This window comes from Humulus lupulus, chromosome X (genome assembly GCF_963169125.1).
Source record: "Humulus lupulus chromosome X, drHumLupu1.1, whole genome shotgun sequence".
Taxonomy (NCBI): Eukaryota; Viridiplantae; Streptophyta; class Magnoliopsida; order Rosales; family Cannabaceae; genus Humulus; species Humulus lupulus.
This window is the reverse complement of record NC_084802.1, coordinates 209,980,390-209,995,338: the sequence shown is the minus strand read 5'-3', so window position 1 is coordinate 209,995,338 and position 14,949 is coordinate 209,980,390. Positions and strand designations below refer to the sequence as shown.

General features: G+C 32.2%; 1 long non-coding RNA gene across 1 annotated transcript; it reads right to left on the bottom strand.

The window, feature by feature from the left end:
- Nucleotides 1-13,244: 13,244 nt before the first annotated feature.
- On the bottom strand, nucleotides 13,245-14,562 carry LOC133804986 (uncharacterized). The gene is made up of 2 exons (XR_009878734.1): nucleotides 13,713-14,562; nucleotides 13,245-13,596 (listed from the first exon to the last, which is right to left on the bottom strand). It is a non-coding gene; the product is annotated as an uncharacterized LOC133804986 (long non-coding RNA).
- Nucleotides 14,563-14,949: the final 387 nt, after the last annotated feature.

Genomic DNA, 14,949 nt, shown 5'->3' with positions numbered 1-14,949 from the left:
GGAAAGATCATCTAATTTACTTGATTTAATCCATAGTGATCTTTGTGAATTAAATTGTGTTTTAACTAGAGGTGGTAAAATGTATTTTCTTTCTTTTATAGATGATTTTAGTAATATACCTATGTGTTTCTTTTAAAGCATAAAGATGATACTGTTGATGCTTTTAAAGTTTATAAATTAGAAGTTGACAATCAACTAAATAAAAAGATTAAGGTGCTAAGAAGTGATAGAGGTGGTGAGTACTTCTCTAATGAAATCAATGCATTTTGTGAAGAAAATGGCATAATTCATGAGTGTACCGCACCTTATACACCACAACACAATGGTGTTGCTGAAAGGAAAAAAAGGACTTATCTAGAGATGATAAATTCTATGTTGGTGTTTTCTAAGTTGAACTTCAACTTATGGGGTGAAGGGTTGTTAATTGCTTGTCACATTCTTAATCGAATACCGATGAAGAAAAATGAGATATTTCCATATGAGTTATGGAAATGAAGAAAACCCAATATAGGGTACTTCAAAGAGTAGGGGTGTCTTGCATATTAAAAGAAAAATGAACCTAATAGAACAAAGTTAGGTTCAAGAGCCATAATGTGTGCTTTTGTTGGTTATACCAACAATAGTAAAGCTTATAGGCTATTAGACCTATATTCTAATGCTGTGATAGAATCTAGGGAAGTTGAATTCTTTGAGAACATGTTATGTGACAACAATTCTCAAGCTTCAAACTGTCTAAAGGAGAATTTGCTATATGAGAACAATTCTCAAGCATCTACTTCCAAAAATAATTCTCAAGAGGAGGATTCTCAAAGGAATGTAGAGCAACCCATTGAACTTAGAAAAAGTCAAAGGGTTAGAAAAGAGAAAAGTCTAGGATTAGATGAGATAGATTCTCAACGAATTTCATTCTACACGCTAGAAGGAAATAGAGAATAAGTCATTAGGAAAATTCCAATTGTACTTCTCGTTGAGGATGATCCTTAGACTTATACAGAAGTCATGCAATCAAAAGATAGTGCATTTTGGAAGAAGCCATCAATGATGAGATGGATTCCATTCTTTCCAATAACACTTGGGAATTGTTAGACCTCCCATCGGGGTCTAAACCAATTGGGTGTAAGTGGGTATTTAGGAGAAAATACCACACTAACGGCACTATCCAAACTTTTAAAGCTAGATTAGTAGCTAAAGGGTTTAGGCAAAATGAGGGTATCGATTATTTCGATACCTATACGTCTGTTGCAAGAACAACTTCTATAAGAATTTTGTTCGCTTTGGCTTCTATACATGCAACGCCCTACCACCCAGGGACCATTACGTTGTGCATCTTAAACAGTGCTAGACTTGTTAACCGAGCCATTAGGCCATAATCGTGTAACTAAATGTGATTATTGGTTTAGGGTTAAAAATTTTGGTCAAAGATACAACGTTTCACTAAAACGTTTACTGTATACATTGGGATCCCAAAATATAATTTAAAGATTAATTACAATAAAATATTTACAACCAGTCGACCTAAGCGGAAAAATAGGGTTTAAACATAGTTCCTCTTTAAACCCTCGGCCATGGTGGTCGAGCAGCCGCATATGTACACATTGTCACTTAAGCTCTCCAACTCAAGAATGGTCCAACTTTCTTTTGCCTTTACCTGCACTACATAGCACCCGTGAGCCGAAGCTCAGCAAGAAAACTCAATATGCTCATGAACAGGTAATAACGTGTTACTAAATCGTAATAGCCATGCCTAGCGATAATAGCCCTATTCATGCATGCAAATAAATCCAAATAATGATTGTGGACCCTGCCCTTTGTATAGCTCACTTATGGGCCATGCCCTTTGTATAGATGACTATGGGCCCTGCCCTTTATATAGATGACTATCAAGTCATAATGAGAATAGATGGCTAATGTGTCCATCTAAAATAAGTGACTCAAATAAGTGACAATTAAGTCACACACTTGGGCTCTGCACCCTAATCAAATAAGTGAATAACACTTTATGATTATGATAATCATGCTGGGGCTTGTAGCCCTAATCAGATGAGTAATTAACACTTTAAGATTTTGGTAAGCATGGTGGGGCTTATAGCCCTAATCAGATGAGTGAGTCACACTTTGGGCTCCGCACCCTAATCAGATAGGTGACTAAAGAGTCACACTTTGGGATCTGCACCCTAATCAGATAAGTGACTAATGAGTGAGTCACAAACTTAGGCTCAGCACCCATATCCATGTGACGTTGTAGTCACCTGAGCCTTTTGGCCCTGGCTCTAAGTAACTAGCCTTTAGACTAGACAAGCGCTTTTAGTTTTCATCAAACTTGAGGTCAGTCAAGCATTAATGCTCATGATGATTCATTCAATGCTTATGTTGATTAGATCTAATCATTTCGGCTTGTGTTGAACATATCAATGTCGTTCTTGACTCTTAAGTCAATACCATACGACTCGTGCCAATTTCTGACTCATGGGTTAGTGCCACTCACAAGTAAGCAATGCAACCAGGCATACATCATATGTCAAATATCCAAATGTAAGGCATTCAACATGTTTACTCAAAAATCACTAGCATAATTACAATCATGCACATTTACAGAGACTCAAGCTCTGATCAATTCCATATTCAACATTCATGCCATGCCCTAATCACATGTATCTTATGCATCACATAATAATGGGTGCAGTTTTTCTTACCTTTGGTCCAAGCACAGGTTAATAATGAACGAACCTCGAGCACGATCTTGTTTCCAAGCCCTAGCGATAACCTCGTCACAACCATAAATGGTGTTTCAATGAGTTCAAGTTCCAAAACCCAAATCGTAGGACTAATCCCGTGCTCTCGGGACCTCCAATCCCACCAAACATGATGGTGAAATCATCCCCCGAGCCCTCGGGTCAAAACCCCAAAAAGTACCAAAAAAACCTCATTCTGAAGACTGTGTAGCGTTACCTATGGGCACTACAGCGCTACAAGAAAAATTAAAACACCCAAAATAGAGCACCTAGCGTTGTAGCGCTACCAGCCTAGCGCTACAGCGCCCAAACCAGAACTTCAAATTTCTGGGCTTCTCTCTTCGTGTTCTTCGAGCTTCAAAGCTCCAAATCTGACCCCAACCTATCCAAATCTCAAAATTAAAGTTCCCAAACATCCTAATCTCCCAAAACTAATAAAACCCAAGATTCAATTCATCCAAAAACTCATCAAAACGAAAAATCCAATCAAAGCTTAAAAACTTTAAAAATTAAGAACTTAAAACTTGGATTACCTTCGATTATGTCGATTCTCACGAAATCCCCCGGCTAATAAGCTTTTAATCTTCCCTAGAATTGCTATGTCTCGATCCTCGCTTGAATCCGAGTCCTAAAACTCAAGTTTCCTTTGAAAATGCGATCGGGTGACGAAAAGGGAACGGGAGGAAGAGAGAACGTTCTGAACGTTCTTTTTATGTTTCTGACAGGTTACTTCAAGCTTAAGTAGCCTCAAGCAAATCCTAATGCTTGGGTCCCGAAAATGCCCCTGGGGTAAAACAGTCAAAATTCCTATAATTTCCCCCTAGTCTCACTAACTCCTAATTTATCATCAAATATTAATTCCCATTACCCACACTACAAGAAAATGGGGTCTTTACCTACCAATTGTAAGTGTAGGTAAAACTAGCCTAATGGTGGGTAATATGGTTTACCTACCAATATTGAATTGGAAGAGACTGGTAGGTAAAGGTTAGTGGGGAAAGAGTCTTTACCTACACTTATTAATACTGGTAGGTAAAAGAATCAGTGGACCCCACTAAGTTATAAATCAATTGATGAGTCATCAGATGACGTGTCATCCTACGTGTCTGCTGACATGGTTTCCATAGTAGCATACACGTGGCATACGTCAATACCGCCACTTGGCATCTTGTGGTTGCTCCACATGTCAAACAATATCCCATTTTTATTGGTTATGTGGCACTAAATGATTGGTCCACGTAGCATGTTGTGGTATACCTATTTTTACCTACACTTATTTTTATTGGTAAGTAAAGATTTTTAGGTAGGTAGTTTTAATTATATATTTAAATTAAATTAATATAAATAATAAATGAAAGTAATTAATTTAAAAAATATTTAACATTGTTTTTCAAATAAATTATTTAACATTAATAATAAAATAAACAAACATATATTATAAAATATTCATTGCTTATCGATGAGTGTTAAACTAATAACATTTCATAAAAAAGATATCAGCAAGTCTATTACAAGTCATTACAAACTCAATAATGTCATTTTATTGATATTCTTCTTATTCTTCACTTTGGGATTATTGCACGAGAGGCTCCTTTTTCTCTAACTGAACTTGTGAATGTCGATGATGGCTTTGGGAGGTGGACACCGACGATGGCTGGAGGTGGGGTTCAGGTTGGTGACAATAGGAAGATTATATAATTAATTTCAACACAATAATTTTCCCCAATTTAATCATCACAAGGATTTCAGAAAACATGACTTATTATTATGGGCATTTATGACACTTGATATACCAACATATATTAAAAACAAAATATATGAGCACATCAAGTCCCATAATCACCAACATAAAATAAGTTTAATCATTCTTCAACATCACAGGCAAAAAAAAAATCAAAGTAACATAATGATCCAAATCAGAAAAAAAAAAATATAAGTCAACATTCAAAACTACATTTATTAGGCAATAGGCATCGAAAACTAGAATTCATGTGATAAAACAAAGGAGTTCATATGCAGTATATATGAATTATTTACAAGCATCCAAAATTAGAAATCATGCTTAAAAATCCACACCTATAAAATCAAGTGTTCAGAAACAATGATAGACTAAATGAGTGTGACAACCATTTTGAACATTTTTGCAGATAAACAAGCAAGACTCAAAAATCTCAGTTTCAAATTGATTTAGTGACCTCTATATTTCAAATTGATACAAATTCAAAAATAGAATCCAAACCAGAAATACAAGAAATATCCAAAGCCAAAATGTAAAACTAAACACAACAAACCAGAGCAACAAAAAACGATCAATACAGATTATAAAAAATTACCTCAAACAAAGCATAAAAAAAATTGCCTCAGAATAATCAATCATCATAAACCCTTCAGATTATTAGGGATTTAATCAACATAAATCATACAAAGTTATCTCAAAGCCACCAAGCCAACAATCCAAAACTCATAAAGCCACGAATCTGAAATTAACTCTTAAAGCCACCAGAAGTAAATTTAATCGCACAATAAAATCAAAGAGCATATAAAAAACATACTAAACAAACAAGATCATGAACTAAGACAAAACCAGTCTATGACCTTAGACAAAAACAAAATAGGAAAATACAAGTCATAGCCTCAGAACAGATGACAAGCAGCTTTGGATTGAGCAGTGGCGATGGCTGAATAGGCAGATTGGCTCAATAAATGGAGAGAGCTAGAGGCCAAGGGTGTTACAAAATTCAATTCATAAAATATCCCCAAATTTAATCATCATAAGGATTTCAGACAAAATAAAGTAATATGAATTTTTATGGGCATTTACAACACTTGGTTAGCAACATATATTAAAAATACATGAGCACACCAAGTCTCATAATCACCAACATAAACTAATCATACTTATTATTCAAATATCATTGACAAAATATCTTAAAAAAACACATAGATCTTCAAAATAGATCATAAACCATACTCCAAAGCGATTAAAAAATAGACCAGACACACAAATATCTTACACTTATCCTCATAATACCAACCAACAAGCTGAAAATCAGATTCAAAACATGTTTATATACACATTGTTTATTATTAGAAAGACTCTTCAAATAGATACAAACTAAAGATATTTCAAAACAACATAATAACAAGCTTTTCAAAATATATCATAAATAATACTAAAACAGATTGACAAGTCATATTCAAACTCGTATAAATCTCACAATAACTAAACTCAAAATACCAACTAACAAACTTTAAATGGAACAAAGAAGATAAACACATAATAGTAAGAAACTATATGAGATCGATATAAGATAACTACAAAAAAATTAAACCAAATTTGAGCCTTTTCTTAATATCAATATGAAACATAATACCAATTATTAGTTTGTTTGCATAAACTTTAAGCTTCTGTTTCAGTGTGACTAACTTCCAACTCAGAAAAACTGCTAATAGTTATACAAGTTAGAAAGATTCAAATCATACAAGTTTGAATGATTACAAACCAAAGTTTCAGTGTGACTAACTTTCAGTGTGACTAACCAAATAATCATTTATATTTTAGATTACAAACACATCACAAAAGATTTCCTAAAAATAAATCAGAATACATAAATATGATGACCCAAATCTGAAACAATACATAACTAAACACAACAAACCAGAGCAATAAAAAATGATCGATACTTTATCTCTACATTTTCAAAAATATATTTTTTTCTAAGGAAATAACTTGCAAAACTGTCATGCACAAGAAATTCTTTTGTTTTTTTAGTATAAACATGGCAATATACAAAACAAAGCAGTATAAGACACTGCAAAATAAACATTGAAAAACACAAAAAAAAAATCTAAACCTAATATCAACATAAAAAATAATCTAAAAATCTCAAATCCAAAAATATATCAATAAACAAAACAGAGTAGAAACATAAAATTCCTAACTCTAAATCTATCAATATCATAAATATATAAACAATATATTATGCAATTCGAGAACCAAAATTTCAAACACATGGCAGTACACAACACATGGAAAAAATATGCCTCAGATTAATGAAGCATCACTAATCCTTCAGATTATTGGGGATTTAGTCATTGTGATCATACAAAATACCTCAATCCGAAAACCTCAAATCCACCAGCCAGTCCGAAAAATTCATAGCCTCCAAGCAATCCAAAATCCTCAATCCAAACCAAGCAATCCAAAACAGATATTACTAACTACACATATTCTAAACAATAAACTGAAGAAAAAAAATTACTTTTCAAAAAAAGCAAAAAGAACAAAGAGCCTCAAGATCAAAGATCGCTTACAGAGAACAAAGGTTACAAGCTCATACAACACACAATAGAGGCTTAGTCATGGACGCGATGGCTTAGATCGAACGGCGGCAGTTTGGGTTCAAGATCAGAGAAGAGGCGCCTGAGTTCAAGACCATAGATGAAGGCGTCTGGGTTCAAGAATGAAGATGAGTGGTATCTCGATTCAAGAACAATGAAGAAGGCGTTTGGGTTCAATAATAGAAATAAGGCGCTTGGGTTCAAGAAAAAAGGTGAAGGCATCTCAGTTCAACAACGAAGAAGAAGGCCTCTAGGTTCAACCATGGAGATGAAGGGTCTTGGCTATGCTCAGCCATGGTCTAATGGTGGAGGCGGTGCTCGGAGAAGAGAGAAGAGAGAGGTGGTGCTCGGAGAAGAGAGAGGCGACTGAGTGTTTGGAAGATAGAAGATGATTTGAGATTGAGAGATATGTTAGGGTTTAGGTTATTATAAGTATATATTTATATTAAATAATAACTTTATTTATGATTTTATTATATTATATGTATTGATAAAATGATGTGTAAATTATAAAATAAGTATGGTCATACACTATAGAATAATGTTGATGACACATCAGCATTAATTTTAATAAAATTTTAAAAATTAAAATAAAATTGGAGGGAAAAATAAGCTCCAAAAGATGAAAAATTTTCCCTCCAATATATATGTAGGTAAAACTCTTTACCTACCAAGTTTATTGGTAGCGAAAAATAAATCTAAAATAGTTTATATATTTTGCAATATTTACCTACGAATAGTTCTTACCATTAAATATTGATAGGTAAAACTCATCTTTACCTACAAATAAATATAAGTAGGTAAGAAATTGGTAGGTAAATGTCAGATTTCTTGTAGTGCCAGTATCCCGGTAATGTGCTAAATACCCAAAATACCCCTTAACTCACTCTGAGTCAACTATGAATCCCGTTGTGACTTTCCCACTAGCTTGCCTCCTAGGATCGTCTCGTGCTGAGTAACCCTAGTATAACCAAATAATAATGAAGCACCACAAACATGCCACATATATCCCAAATATACTTGAAATGACCAAAATATGAAAATCACCCAATTAATACACCTAAAAATCACATGCATATTTAATACACCTAAACATGCATATAATCATTTAATTGCATAATAAATCAATTATGGCCCTCCCAGCCTCCTAATCAAGGCCCTAAGCCTTATTAGGAAATTTTGGTCATTACAATACACAATTTATATGTTCATCAAATGGATGTCAAGAAGATATTCTTGAATGGTGACCTCAATGAGGAGGTCTATATGGAACAACTCGGAGGGTTTGTCCTACCAAATATGAACATAAAGTGTGTAGACTTGTAAAGTCCTTATATGGATTGAAACAAGCTCCAAAGCAATGGCATGAGAAATTCGATCAAGCCATTATGTCGAATGAGTTTAGACATAACAATAGAGACAAGTGTTTGTATTCTATAACTTGTAAGGGATATGTGATTATTGTTTGCCTATATGTGGATGACATGCTTATCTTAAGTGATAGCATGAAAGGGATAACAGAAACAAAGAGGTTTCTATCATCAACCTTCAAAATGAAAGATCTTGGAGAACTTGATACCATACTTGGTATCAAAGTGAAGAAAAATAGTGGGGGTTTTGTGTTGGGGCAAGCCCACTATATTGAGAAAATATTGAACAAATTTAACCATCTCAATGTTTGTAGGCTTTTTTGTGCCTGTTTGTAGGCTGGCTTTGTGCGTTTTTGTAGGCTAGCTTTGTGCATGTAGTGATCGCACAACCAAGACTACAAACGATGGTCCTCAACTTAGGATACATTCAATCTTACAAACCTCTATTTGGGCACCATATAAAATTTTTCTTTGTTTGTTTTTCTTGTGCCTTTTTAGGCTAATTGTTTTTTTCCTTTTAGTTGTTTCTAGAAGAAGTTTTTTATTCTTGTTGGTTTGATAGTACATGTATATGATTGACATTTCAATGAGAGGCACTTGTTCTTTTAATCGATGTTACTAACATCTAGTTGAATGACTTTCCTTCCACTAGAATAATCAGTAACCTCCCCAATATATATATATATATACATGTTTATATAAAGTATATCATGTAACTTATAAATCTTATTTGATTTTCAGGTTAAAAACTCGCTTCTTTGGGGAGTTTCAGATGTGGCTAAGTTTGCGGTCTTTCAGTGTTTTATTTTTTAATTTTTACTGTCTAATTTTCTGAGGCATATTTGCATGCTCTTTGGCTAGACAACAAAGTTAAGTTGTAACTCCATACCATTTTTCAATCTGAATAGTAATAAAGTATATTCCCGACAAAAAAAAAAATCACAAAATTAACACCATGCACTTAATTATAAATAATATACAAAACCCTTTATACATGCTTGTAAATTACTAAGAAAATATTTAGCAAGTTTTTAATTCTTTTTCTTGAATACATAAACACACAAAATCATGGATTTATAACATAATGAGAAATCACACATAGCATGTTTCTATAATGGCACAAAATCATATTCCACACTCAATTTCTATATACCACATTCGAATATGTGTCACCCTTAATCACCTATCACCATTGCAATTTTCAACACTATCAATATCTAAACAATTCAATAAATATTTATATCGTAACACAAAAAGGTTCAAATATCACCATAGCTTTCAAATCCATAGAAGAACACAATATGCTAAACAAAATAAAAGACTCAACTTCTAGAATCCCTATAGCATCATGGCCGAAACATGTAGACAAATCCACAAGAAGCGATATTAACAAATCACACCCAACATGCAAGAATCCATTTGTAATCCTAGCATGCATGCTCTTCTATTCAATCCAAACAAAGGAACATATCTTTCAAATCCATAACCAAGAATAGAGAAGCAAGACACATTTATCTCTTGTAGACAAAAGTGTGAATCAAACCTAGAGTACTAGAGAGCCTTCCCTTGGTGAGATTCTAACCCTATGCCAAACATTAGTCAAAATTTTCTTAGAAGAAAAGGAAAACACAATCAAAACTCAAAGACATTACCTTAGTGTTCTTCTTCCCTTCTCTCTATCCTCAATTTTTGAAGCTCTCTCTCTCACTCTCTCTCTATGTGGGCGGGCGGAGCTTAAAAAATGAGAGAAAGAAGCTTAAGGACCTATTTATAGGTGATTACTAGGTTAAGGAAAAAGAAAAGGGAATTAGAATTGGGTTTTTTGTAATCCAAACAACCTGTGACTTGAGACCCATTTTTGACCTGGTTACACTACGATTTTGGAAAAATAATATTTCTAGAAAGTTATAGATATTCGAATTAGCTTTCCAAGGATAGCACTGCCCAAATCGGACTTCTACAACTCTAGTTATGTCGATTTTACTACAATTGGGTCTAAGTTTATGAGAATTCCAAATATGGCAACTCCCTTTTCCATAACAATTTAATAAAATAAAACAATCATTTAAATATTCACAACATACCCATTTCTATAAAAATAAACAAATTAAATAAAAAAAATTATTTGCTACAGAAATGTTGAAGATCCAAGGGAGATTATAATTAGTATATATAAAATGATGAAGAATTCTGCATTGAGAAAATATTGTAAAAACAAAAACTATTTTTTAAAATTTAGATTCAAGTGTTTATCTTCAAATAAAGATAATAATACCAATTAATATTTGGATTAAATTAAAAATATTATTCCAAGATTTTATTTATAATGTAATTATAATCATTAAAATTATTTGAGTTTAATTACACATTGTTATCGTAATAAAGAAAGAAAAGAAAAATGTACAAATAATGACATTCAATTTCTTTCCAAAAGTCAAAATTTCGTTGGAAAAAAAAAGGTTTAATATTGTTTCCAAAAGGTTTACTCATTGCTTAATATTAATTTATTAAGCAAATCAGTATACAATCAGAAGCCATAATTTAAAATTTAAGGATGTCAATTTTTTTTTTTGTCGGGCCCAAGGTGTTGTACAATTCTTAATATGTACGTATATTTCTTATATATTATAACAGTAGAAGAAACAAATATCATCCAAATTTAAAAATCTTAAATTAAACTCAAAGATTAAAAGCTTATTTCTAAAATACTCTAAGCACTAAGCTTAAGAGAACTCTCAAGTGAAAATAACTCTTTGGAGTTATCAAGTTTTTTAGTAAATTTCTAGTCAAGTGTTCTAGTGAATAAAAATGATGTGTCTTATAAGTGAACACAAAACTCTTATTTATAGAGTTTTTTTTATCACCTTTTAATTTTCAAACTCCACAAATTCTTTGGCTGTTACAGAACATCAATTGGACGTTAGAAGATTTTAAAGTTATATGAGCTGTTTGAACTGTTTAGAAATGTTTCAAACAACTCAAAATTTGAGTTGCTACATACCAGACAATACATAGCTTGGTAGGCCATGATGTTCACTTATAAAGCAATGCCACCACGCGATACATCGCCTGGTGTGTAATTTCACATACCATGACTTGTGATGCAACACATGTCCTTTTGTTTTGCTCACTCTTTTTGGCACCCAAAATTACCATAAAACTTATAGCTCTATGAAAATCAAATTCAAAGTGTGTGACTCTAATTGTCACACTTAAATATGGTGATATTTTTTTGAGTTACAAAATTTTTGTCAAATTTTATACACCCAAATATATCACACAATTCATTTGTTTGTCACATATTTATTTAATTAACATTATATTATTAAAATAATATAAAGTTTTCTTTTGTTAAATAAATGGTGATGGACAGGAGCTTAGCTTTCCTTTTGTTAAAGTTTCCTTTTTATTATATTAAATATTTTATTTGATATATCACATGGATTCATCTCATCAATCACATATTTATCCATTATTTCAATCATATCTATATATTTTACCTCGTCAAATCAATATGTCAAAGCACTTTATAAATATTTTTCAGACACTTTTACTTCAAATTTTTCAGACAACTTTAAATTTTCACACAAATTTATAAATATTATATAAAAATAAATAATTATGAGGGATAAGTGAGAAGAATAAAAAACAAATTAGCATCATCCTTGCTCATATCTTGGTTCATTTATTTATATTTTATAGTTGAGTAATAACATGTGAATATATCCACCCAAATATTATACGTAACTTACTTTTAAAACAATATGTTGCATTTTTGCCAAACATGATTGGTTGAAAATAGTGTAATTTTTAGATGCATATTATCCAGCTGACTTTAGTTCTTGGCTATAACCCTGTCGAGAAAAGACTGGTGATAGCTAGATTTTAAATACAATGAACTTGGTAGTCGAAATTATACTTTTTTTTTAATAGAAATGTCATAAATTTCGTAGTTACTACGGGGACGAATATTTTGACTAATAATATTATATATTTTATGATATTCTCAGAAATATTTATAAAAGGCTAATAATATTTTTTGAGAGAATTCATTCTTTTGGTATTCTTTGTTTTTAATAATGCTTATATAGTATTTTGTATTTTAAAATTATACATATTTGACACCCTAGATTCAGATTTGATAGATAAAATTTTGTCAATATAATCAAACTGTCATCAGTTATATGTAATTAAGTAATTAAATTTAAATTTAGAACTTACATAATTGACAGCAGTTTGATTAAATTGGTAAAATTTTATTAATTAAATTTGAGTTTATGGTACCAAATATGTACGATTTTAAAATACAGGGTACCATATGAGCATTATTGAAAACAAAGGTACCAAAATAATACTTTGCAAAAATACAAAGTACCAAATAGATATCTACCATATTCTTGAATAAAGTAATTTTATCTATCACGATTTTATTTGTTCTATTGTTTGGTCTCTATTATTTTCGAGTGTGTGGTATTTGATTCTTCAAGGTGTTTAGTATTATATGAGGTAAAATTTTATGATTGATTAATATTTTTTATAATATTTATTAAATTTAAATAAGTAATATATATATTAAATTATATGACAACATTTTTGTATTATTAGGAACTAATAGAGCCCCTTAGCAATTCTTGTCATCTAATCATCACATAATAATCTTCAATCAACATATAAGTAGGAAAAATATAATTTTGAGCCTTTTAGCTATCTAAGTACCATCTCACCATAGATATATAAATATATATTAACATTAATTAAATTACACAAACAAAGGAGGCCCACGTAACCAAGTTCCAGCCTCTCAGGAAATACCAAAGATACACTTTGTTGTTTTCTTTTTGGTTACCACAGAACATAACATAACGGGAAACATTAGTAGTTAGACAGTCACTATTGTAAACCTTAAAACACAAACTTGCATGTTTCGATCGACATAAAGCTTGCGTTCCCTTCCCCCAACAAAAGCATATAATATAAACATTAAAAACCCACGTAATAAGTCATAACAACTCAATACAGACAGACATTGAGATATATTTATACACCTACATATATATAGATATAGATATATCTCAAAATGGGGCAGTTGACGTTCGGTAAAGGATTCGCTTTTTGGAAAGTAGCTCTTGTTCGGCAGCAATCTCTTTGTCAATCTAAGAGAAAGAAAAGAAAAAAGTTTATACCCAAAATAGAAGAAACCAAAAAGAGTAACTATATTTGCTTTTAACAATATATATATATACAATGCTAAAAAGAGTTAAACATTTACCTCAATTTGCTTCTTTCTAAGTTTTCTGTTCTCTTCACTCAACTTAGCGACTTCATTCTCCAAATTAGTTCTATACGCCTGTACAAACCAATACAAAAGAATAATAACATACATTGTTAGAAAAAGCAATAATAATAATAATAATAATGCTATCTTTGATAAGAAAACAAAAACAAAACAAAAAAAAGACGAAAATATACAATACTTTCCTCCTTTCTAGCTCTTGAACGACAAGCAGACTCTCGGTTTTTGATCATGCGCCTCAAATGTTTGTCATCTGGGGCACAGCCATTATCAGCTGCTATGAAGCTTTTATTGCCATAAGAGGGTAACAAGGAAGAAGAGGAGTGAAAAGGCCTGCTAGTAGTGTAAGATGACACATTCGAGACTTGGTTGTTGTTGGACTTGCTGCAGTGGTACTGGTGAGGGTTGACCAGAAACAGAAGAGTACTGTCCGGCGAAGGTACCGGAGCATGATGATTGGAGAACATGGTGATCGGAGTAGGAGGAGGAGGAGGAGGGTGGCTACTGCCAAAATTAGGAGTACCTAGATAGTCTTGGAACATCATGCTTGGGTAGTTGGCGGCAGTAGTGGTGGGTTGGGGGCAGATTCTGAGTGGCTGAGCATTAACTGTAATGGTACTCTCAGGGAGAGAGGTAAGGTTCATGTCATTCCAGATGTCTTCCATGGTTTCTGGTAGTGGGGTAATATTAGTACTGGTAAGACTCGAGAGCAGTTGAAAACGAAAGGGTAGTATAGAGAAAAATACAAAGAGAGAGATCAGACAATGAAAGACAAAGAGAAAGGAGAGTAGTAACTGGTGTACTTAGATATGCTGAAGCTGTTTGATTTTATAGTGTAAAAGGAAATGTAACTCCAACCACAAAATTTCATCACTAAAATAGAGAGATTTCAGTACTATATATATATTTTTTTTCTGTTCCAACCAAAACAGTAAAAATTACACAAAATAATATTGTTTTATTAAATATTACCATTATTATACATATATATTTAAATGATATTAATGTTAAAAGTTTAAAAGTAAAGAAAAAAATAATTTTGTTTGCTACAGTACTTTGCCCCACTATATTTGGTGAGACACTGTAGCTCAACACTAAAATGGTGAGAAATATCAGTTTGATTGGATTTGTTTGGTGTGAAAATAACACCAAAAATGGTGATTTGCTGGTTGGACTTAGTTGAACTTGGCCTAATGAAGGTTGTTTTTGTATT